Source organism: Stylophora pistillata, chromosome 4 (assembly GCF_964205215.1).
Source record: "Stylophora pistillata chromosome 4, jaStyPist1.2, whole genome shotgun sequence".
Lineage (NCBI taxonomy): Eukaryota > Metazoa > Cnidaria > Anthozoa > Scleractinia > Pocilloporidae > Stylophora > Stylophora pistillata.
This window is the reverse complement of record NC_142522.1, coordinates 28,869,728-28,878,451: the sequence shown is the minus strand read 5'-3', so window position 1 is coordinate 28,878,451 and position 8,724 is coordinate 28,869,728. Positions and strand designations below refer to the sequence as shown.

General features: G+C 37.5%; 1 protein-coding gene and 1 pseudogene across 2 annotated transcripts in view; both read right to left on the bottom strand.

Moving 5' to 3' along the window:
• Positions 1-8,724, bottom strand: part of LOC111328861 (uncharacterized) — a 71,894-nt gene that overhangs the window by 41,871 nt on the left and 21,299 nt on the right. The gene's annotated exons all lie outside the window — the stretch shown is intronic.
• LOC148733224 (uncharacterized) lies at positions 7,813-8,694 on the bottom strand (annotated as a pseudogene).

The following is an 8,724-nucleotide window of genomic DNA, read 5'->3' as shown; positions in this document are numbered from 1 at the left end:
AATTCGCCCTATTCCATTGTGGACCGTGTTTGTGTCGCTATCACCTCTAACGAAAATGATTCAAAATGCTATCAACTTTCGCAAGAAGAAGTTGATAGAATTGAAGGATTCTTAAAGGTGGAAACAACAGTGACATCGAGTCCGACGAGGAAACTAGAGAAAACAAAGTTGCTTCCGCATCCAGGGATGACCATCCCAGAAGTGTAGCTTGTAATACGAGATCTGGACGCACTGCAACACGTATAAGCCTAAATTAAGTTAACACTTTGCTTAACGCTACATACGTATTCATTGGTATAAGTATTCTAGGATCTCAAAGTTATTTCTTTCGTTGTGTTATTTTTAAAAGCTTAATGCAATTTTGAGAAAGTTGAGTGACAATATTTCCACATCGGAAAGACTCAGTAAAATGTGGTTCTCGGGTATTTACCATCAAATCTACCAAGAATTCGCGCTATTATATTGTTGAATAACTGTGTTGTTTTGATCTTAAATACGTTATCAATTAAAATTCCAGTGTTTTTTAGGTTGCGTTATAGAGACGAAAGACTCAATCCGATGATCGAAAATAAGAATATCAAACATTATGATGCTTAGATATCTACTAATAATTTGCGCAAAGTAAAAAGGACTATGGAAAAAGGTATGTGTCGAACGCCATCGTAAGAGCTTTCCGTCGTCACTGCTTAAAGTTCCTATAGCGTAGATGTTTAGTGTACATTTTTGTTCAGTGTACAGTATGTAAAAATAAATGCCACGCCTATAAGGTTGATATCTAAATAAACCTCAGGCTGGAGTTAAGTAAATAAATACGGTAATTAGATTGAACATGACGCTGATGATTTTAAATCATATTTTAATTGAAGTGAAATCATCTATTTCACAATAAAGCGAATTAGAAACTGCCTAAAAAACTCAAATAAGGAATAATGAATAACGAGAAAAATTTAAAAATGAATAATGAATAACCTCGAAAAAAATTAAAGGAATAATGAATGAGTGAGATCCAATTATTCCGCTTCCACCCCCGATGATCTTCATTGCTGATACTGTAGTGCTCATGAATGGGGAATTTAGTGGTTCAGCTACTGATCACTGACTGTTAGTGATGAGTAGGACAAGTAAGTGAATCCTCACTGCACTGTCAAGCATGAAAGATTTAACCCTCAATACCCTAAGAGTGATAAGAATCTAATTTCTCCCAATATTATTAACCCTTGAATCAAACATTAAGGTTATAAAAATTGAAGAAATGATTGCAAATGATTGTTAGACAAATTCTCCATCACCTACCATAGGAAATGTATATAGAACAGAAGAGAGAGCTTACATATTGATTTTAGAGAGAATTTAGCAAATTTAAGATTAAGTTGACCAGAGGTTTTTGTCACGATTGAGAACTTAATTGTCCGGAGTAGTCAACCAAAAGTCAATATTTTTCAATTAGGAGAGTTAAAAATTAAGATCTAGAGAATGAAAGGAGTTTTTAAAGTATAACCCAAGGTCAATTATGTAACAGGGCTTTCTAAAGGGTTTAGAATCCATTGTTTCCTTGTCATAATTTATGGACTTGCCTGGCTACTTTGGTTTAATTTTTCAGTAGAATGTAACATTAAGAGAACTATTGACTCTACACAAAATACAATGGATGGTTTGAAATGATACAATTCAACAACTTCAACTTTATTAATTATGGCAAATATTACAGAAAGCAACATCCATTGCCTGCAGCTAGTAGATTAGCTAGTTGAGGCAAGCAACTCCATTAGCTTTTTTCTGTTAAGTCAAAGCCAGATCTCACATAAATTGTAGAGTTAAAATCAGACTAAAGGTAGTCCAAAAGACTGGCCAAATTTGGTCACACTTGTACCACACACCTTCCTTCATACCCAGTGAAAATGCTGAGTGTATACAACAAGTTAATGTCACTCAGGAAACCTTTTTGGGTCTTAAAGTTTTGGTTTTGGGACAATTAGGTCAAGTGAGAACATTATTTCAAGTGAGAACAACTCAAGAACAAGGTTGAAAGTTGCACCTTATTGAGAGACTATTTGAATGACAGATTGCAGAGAGTCAAGGATGGTTAAGTTAAGGCTTCCTAAACTGATCTCAAAGGACACCAGTTTAAAACTGGTGACATCCTGTGACTTTCAAAGTAAAAAACAACAGTGTATAATTTACAATCTTTTTATTCCTTAGCTGCTAAACTATGGAATTCCTCTATCTGACGGCCTAAGAGCTTGCAAGGATTTATTTGAATTAAAGAGGAAAATTCTTACTTTTGTCAATTTTAACGCTTAATATCACAAGCATGTATTTTTTACATCTATTGTAAATTACATAATATTCTATCGTATTTAATATCTTATTAATGAATTATTTGTTAGGCATGTAAATTTAATATTCTTATTAGAATTTCTATTTTCATTGTATTTTATTATATTTAACACATACATTAGTTTTTGTTGCTACATTCAAATTGGTGTTTGAATAAAGGTTATGTATGTCTGTATGTATGTAGAGTGGCTTAGTATTGTAGTACTACAGGTTTAGTCTTAGTGCTTAAAGCTGACAGAAAGGATTGATGCTTTGTCAGTTAAAAATTATCCTGACCACTGATTGTTTCCGTCTTGTATTCAGAGCCAAACTCTTCTCTCCAATCTTCCTCTGAAATTTTATTGATTAACAGAAAGGTATTGAATTTTTTTACATTCATCAACACTCTCATTTGTACTACACTACAATAGCCCTCAGCTGTATCAGGTATAATTGTGAATTACAATCAGCTAATTTAATTTTTTTTTAATTCAAAGTTTGTTTCAGGAGGCTTTTTGGGGTATGGAGGTAAGCCTAAATTTATACATTCCCACAGATAGTTATAACTAAAAGTTCTCTACTGACTCCACAACCATTTTTTTTTTTAAGATCAGTTGTAGAGTCACCCAGCTGTTTCCTTTTTGAACATTCTTTGGCTGGTGTTCTCTTTCGACCCTTTATACAAAATGTTTTACTTACATTTTTCCATTTTTAGTTTTTCCTTCTTTGTTTGATGTTTGTTTTAAAAGTTATCAAACTCTTATCTCCATGAACATGAACAATGGATCCTTTGATGGAAGGGGAACTGTGATTGATTACTAATTGACTGAAATTTGATTTAATAATGGAAATTCTTTCAAAATATGTTATCCACAGTTGCTGTATATTATATTGTCCACCAGTCAGATGTCCTTTTTTACACAAGGAAAAAGTTTGGCTAAGTATTAATGTACAGATATAAGTGTCTGACTTTATGTTAGTGTCTAATTTTGGACACTACTATAAGATTTTAAACACCAAAGTTCAATTTTGGACACTGGTGTTTGATTTTAAACACTAGAGTCCAATTTTAGACACTAGTCTCCAATTTAGACACCAGTCAACAATTTAGATACCTGTGTCTCATTTTAGACACCAGAGTTAGACAATAGTGTCTTGATTTTAGACACCAGTGTCTAACTTTGAACACTAATGTCCAATGTTTTGAAAATGGTTTGCAATCAGGGACACTTGTGTCTGATTTCAGACATTAGTGACCGATTTATATACTATTGTTCCACTAGCGTTTGATTTTAAACACTGGTGTCCGATTCTAGACTATTGTTGCAATTTTAGACACTAGTGTCCCATGGACATCATGATTTTTCAGTGACGTCTTAAAAAAAAAAAAGCAAATGAGATATTTCAACACAATTTGCAATAATGTCATAATCTGATTGGCTAATTTGCCGTTGTTGCGTACTCACTCGGCTGCACTTCGAGACTGTCACAACATTTTACAACAGTGTGTGTTGACGAATATCGTTGTCGATGAGAGCACAGACCACGCCAAACCGCTGTAGATTTGTTAATAAGCTACCTCGTTAATTCGCACACCAAGGGTTACAAGTTGATCTTCCACGAAGTTCATCTGCTTGAAGTCTCCCCTGAGTTGGCCTTCGAGGAGCTTAATTCAGTCGGCGCCAGCCAAAGAGCGCTTTTTCTATAATTGAGTCATTTTCAGAAAGGGATTATCATTTCTGTGTTTGGATTGATTTATATGCTCCTGCTAAAAATTCTGATCGGCGGGCAAGTCTCCCGGCACCTCTGAAATACACTGTTTTCTGGCTATAATTATCAATCTTCGTTAAAGAAACCAGGAAAATGGGGCCCGGCTAATTTCCTTATTTATTTATTTATTTTATTTTATTTTATTAGCTTCGGCGACTGGCAGGGACACCGCAACAGCTTGCACCAACTACTGCGGGCCCAGTAAACCCACCCATCCCAGCCCGTGGGAGGACATCCATCACACAGTAATCTCGTGCGTGGGTAATTAACGTCTCCTGCCCCTAATTAACCCTGCAGGAGACGGGACCTCTATTTATTCGTCCCTATCCGAGAAGACTAGAATATCTAACCATTTCTTGATGTCATAGAAAGGTAGCATATTCTCGATTATTTTAAGACCTTGAGTGTTGGTCCAGCCGGGGCTCGAACCCTCGACCTCCCGCACAACAGTCTAGCGCTCTATCCATTGAGATAGATAGATAGAAACTTTATTAAGGTGTCAAAGAACCTTCTAGTTTGGGAGATATCCCATACTAATGTGGGGAAACAAATAAAATGGATAAAATTATTTACAAAGAATATTACCTACTTAAGAATAAAATTAAGTCGTATCATGTATGAAAAAATATGAAATGAATTAAGAAGTACATACATAACCGGGAGGCGGTTAAACTTCAAACTTTCATCGTCAAATGTCAAGGCCGATAGTATTCAGCGACTCTCCTTCCCTATATACCTCTTATTTAGCCCTCCTGGACAAGAACGTACACATCAACACCGCGATAGTTCGTGCTGAAATTAAATTTAACCCCAGGCGGCCCAAGCGTACTGTGTGTGACTTTTGGGGTGTAAAGTTCATTAACGGCAATAACTAACATATCAAGATCGAATTTCAAGGGTACGTGTGGGCCGTTAAAAAAAAGACAAATCAAAAAAAATAAAAATAAAAAATTTAGAAGGATGATAAAAGTGAGGAATAAAACATGCGAAGTCTCCTTACCTTTTTTCCGTAGCTGCTTTTTTGCCAACGGTCGTTTTGACGGAAACTTCAACCGGTTCCGAACACCAACCGTCGCCACTCTAAGGCCGATAAATTCCGTAAAATATCTAACCAAATAAAAGACTCTCTAGGGGATCGCCAGGAAGTTTGGAAAGTTTGCCCAATAACATCGTCTTGGGAGTCGTGCGTGTACAATATTTTGCCTAGTTTCCGGCCACTTTAGTTTGTTATCGCCCTAACTTCTTGTTTATGCACAGAAACTTTCTCATTTTTGTACAAGAGACAGTTCATTTACTCACCTTTAAAATGTACGGAGATCGGCTGCCTACCTCAAGCACTAAGGAAATTATGCCATTTTTTGCAAAACTAGTAAGTTGCCCAGTTTCCGGCCATCAATAGAAAGCAGAAATTTCATTCAATCCCCTCGGGCTTCCAGTGTTCCAAGGCTATCTCGATGTGGCTTAGCGGCCGTACTTTATGGGATTAGAGCAAAATGGTTACTTAGGCAGGGTTCTCCCTAAATTTTGGAGTAGGAAGAGAAAGGGAGGATAAAGGAGGAGGGAAAAGCTAGGAGAAGTGCATTTTGGCGCATTTTGAGAGATGATTGTGCCACTGATTATAGAACTTTTATTAAACCCCATATACATTTTTGGGTAATACTGCAAAAACAACCCACGCTGCCGCTTTTCCGCCATTTTGCACGTGTATACAGAGAGAGTATGATGTCTTATAGATGAAGATTGCTTTTCGTCGATAACCGCTGCCTCGCAATCTGAGTCTGTTTCGTTTGCTAAACGCTCGAACGTTCAAGCGACGTCTGCAACCAGATTCAAGCGATGGTGTGGCGAAATTCTTGACGAAACTTTCAAGTTTATTCAGTCAAAAACATTTGTGGACACTTGGCGTCTTTAAGGAAAACTTTATTTATTTCGGAATATATTTACCCAAGGGGAAGTAGGCGTCGCAAATGGAAAAGTTGCTGTTGGATGCAAAACAAAGTATTTATTTTTTTTACTATTTGGATCTGAGTAGCCGGCGCGCCCAAGACGACTAGCAGGCGATTAACTATGGTAGGGTATAACCTTGACAAAGCACGCGCGATATTCTCTGGGAAGAGGCACGGGAAATTAATTTTCTTTTATTATTTCTCATTTCAAACTACATCACGTTAGAGACATTTATTTATTACAGATTCACTCCACTAAAATACGCAACAAATAACATAAATTACAATTAAGGTTAATAAAAACCATAATGGGAAAAATTGTGGAGAAGGGGTCAACCAAAAGCGCTGAAGCACCATACAAGAGATGTCCCCTCTAATTAAAGTATAGCAAAACTATATAGAAGTATAAAAATAGATGCCCTAATTATCCTTATCCTTAATAAAACTTAAAATATTCTTTTTAAAAGTTTCAATACTATCTGATTCTCTAATGTGATCAGGTAAGCTGTTCCATTCACCAACGATACGGTTAAAAAAACTATATTTAAGACCGTTAGTTGTACTAAAAATTTGGGACAAGGTCCTGTGCGTCATTTTTCCTCAATGTTAAACAATTTATGCAAAGTTTATTTCCAGAACGCATTTCTCCTCCATAAGCTCCGCTGGTGCTCCTACTTTGTCCAGAATGCATTGTTCACTGCCATCTTTGACTCGAATGTGATACGCGCATGGGATGACAGCTCCTCCACCTGGAAGATGCTGCGGTGGCCATGGGGGGGGGGGGGGGGGAAGCTCTCGCAGGGATGTTCAGTTTGTTCACTGAAATATCATAAATATTTCTTACTATACATTATGGAAAACCAGAAATTATTCAAATTTACATATGAAAAAGTTGTTTTGAAGATTTACATACCATTCACTGCATTCCACGTCTGCCATGCTCAAAAGATCCCAGAAACAAGAAGATAGCCCTCGTGGTACCCGTCCAATTGGTATACCAGCAATGGTACGAACTCTCTCGCCACGTTTTTCGTCTGTTGTCTCGTTCCATAAATTGGTAGGAATTTTGTTAAGTTCGGGAACCCATATCAAGCATGCGTTGGGGTCATGTTTAATTCCATACTCTTTTGTTACTGGTAGAAGTACACACTGTGGAGGTCGTATCTGAAATTCGTGGTAGCCCTTTATCACGGCGTTGCTAACGATTATATTTCTCATCACAATGACAGATCTGGAAACCAAAACAAAATTAATTACGATTACTTAAATTGTTATAGTAACTTGTTTCTCGAGAAGTCATATAAAATAGTCAATGCGTTGACATTTCAAAATAAAATTTAAACACGGAAAAAATAAATATGTCTAGACCTCCAAAACGCTTTTAAAACATTTTAATACAACGGTGACTAAGCCATCAACTATCAGAAGGTGGACAGTCATGCCGCAGTGTTCCAACTTAGCCCTCAGTTTAAACGTTTCATTCCCAATTGTAATGAACACCATGAGAAGGTCGGCAACCATGCAGTGTTCCAACTTAGCTCTCAATTTCAAACTCTCATTCACAATCGTAGTGAACGGCCTGTAAAGCTCTTCTACAGCTGTCAATCTGAAAACGTTTTAAAAGATTAATAACGTTTCACTGGCTGCACTCCGAACGTATATTACACATGGTGCTATGCCATGTGCTATATTACACACTGGTGCTGCCACTCACCCGGACGATCGCACGGCACTTTCACATGTTACCCCCAGGTTCAAGCTATTTACTGCAACACTGGTGCTAATTTCCCAATACTATTGGTAGCATACATGTATCGATCATGCTCTGAAACTTCACTATTAGCTTAACAAGAACATACATGGCAGAAAAATTATTCATTACTATAATACTCAAAATATCGACTCCGAGAGGGAGACAGTTTATATGCATCCAAAAGTTACAACCATCGCAAAGGACCCAAGGGTTACTTTCGCCATCAGTGGGAAGATACTCCTGGAGGCAGATGCTACAGAGATTTTCTTCATTCTCCACAAAATTCTGTCGCCATTTTTTCCTCGACTTGCTTGAATCTGAGAATCTGACTTCCTTGCTCTTTTACTCCCAGAGTTTTCTTGATCTTTCTTCTTCCTGTCAGCTCTTTCCTTTTTTCTTTTCTCTTTGTTTGATTTCTCTTCCTCTTGTTTCTCGCGTCTCTCTTCCTTCCTATTTTCCCTTTCTCGTAAGTTCTTTTGATTTTCTGCAAGTTGTCTTGGTTTTTTTGGTTTCTCATCAAGTAAAATTTGCATTGACTCAGGGCCACTCACAAAATCTGGAATACTTCTTTTGATATTTTCACATTTTGGAGGACCGCTTGCCTCAAGAGTGGGAAAGGTTAAAATCTCTCGGAGCAACTTCTCAGTGGAGTGAGACTGGCACGAAGCTGGCTCTGTACCTGCTCTACGTTTCTTACTTGTTGAAGGCGCTTGTCAAAGATGCCGTGGTATTTAAAGGAGAACTTGCTGTAGAGTCAGTACTTGTTGAAGGTGTTGCAGTTGTCGAACACGCTGCTGTTGTACCTTGCGGCTTGGCTTCGCTCGGTGTGACTGGCTCCTCTGTTGCGCGATACAGCTTCTGCCAAACAGAAAAGGTTGGACTTCCTTCAAGATCATAGCCTTCTGCCATCCTACGTCTGTATTTGGTCCTGGAAGGGAG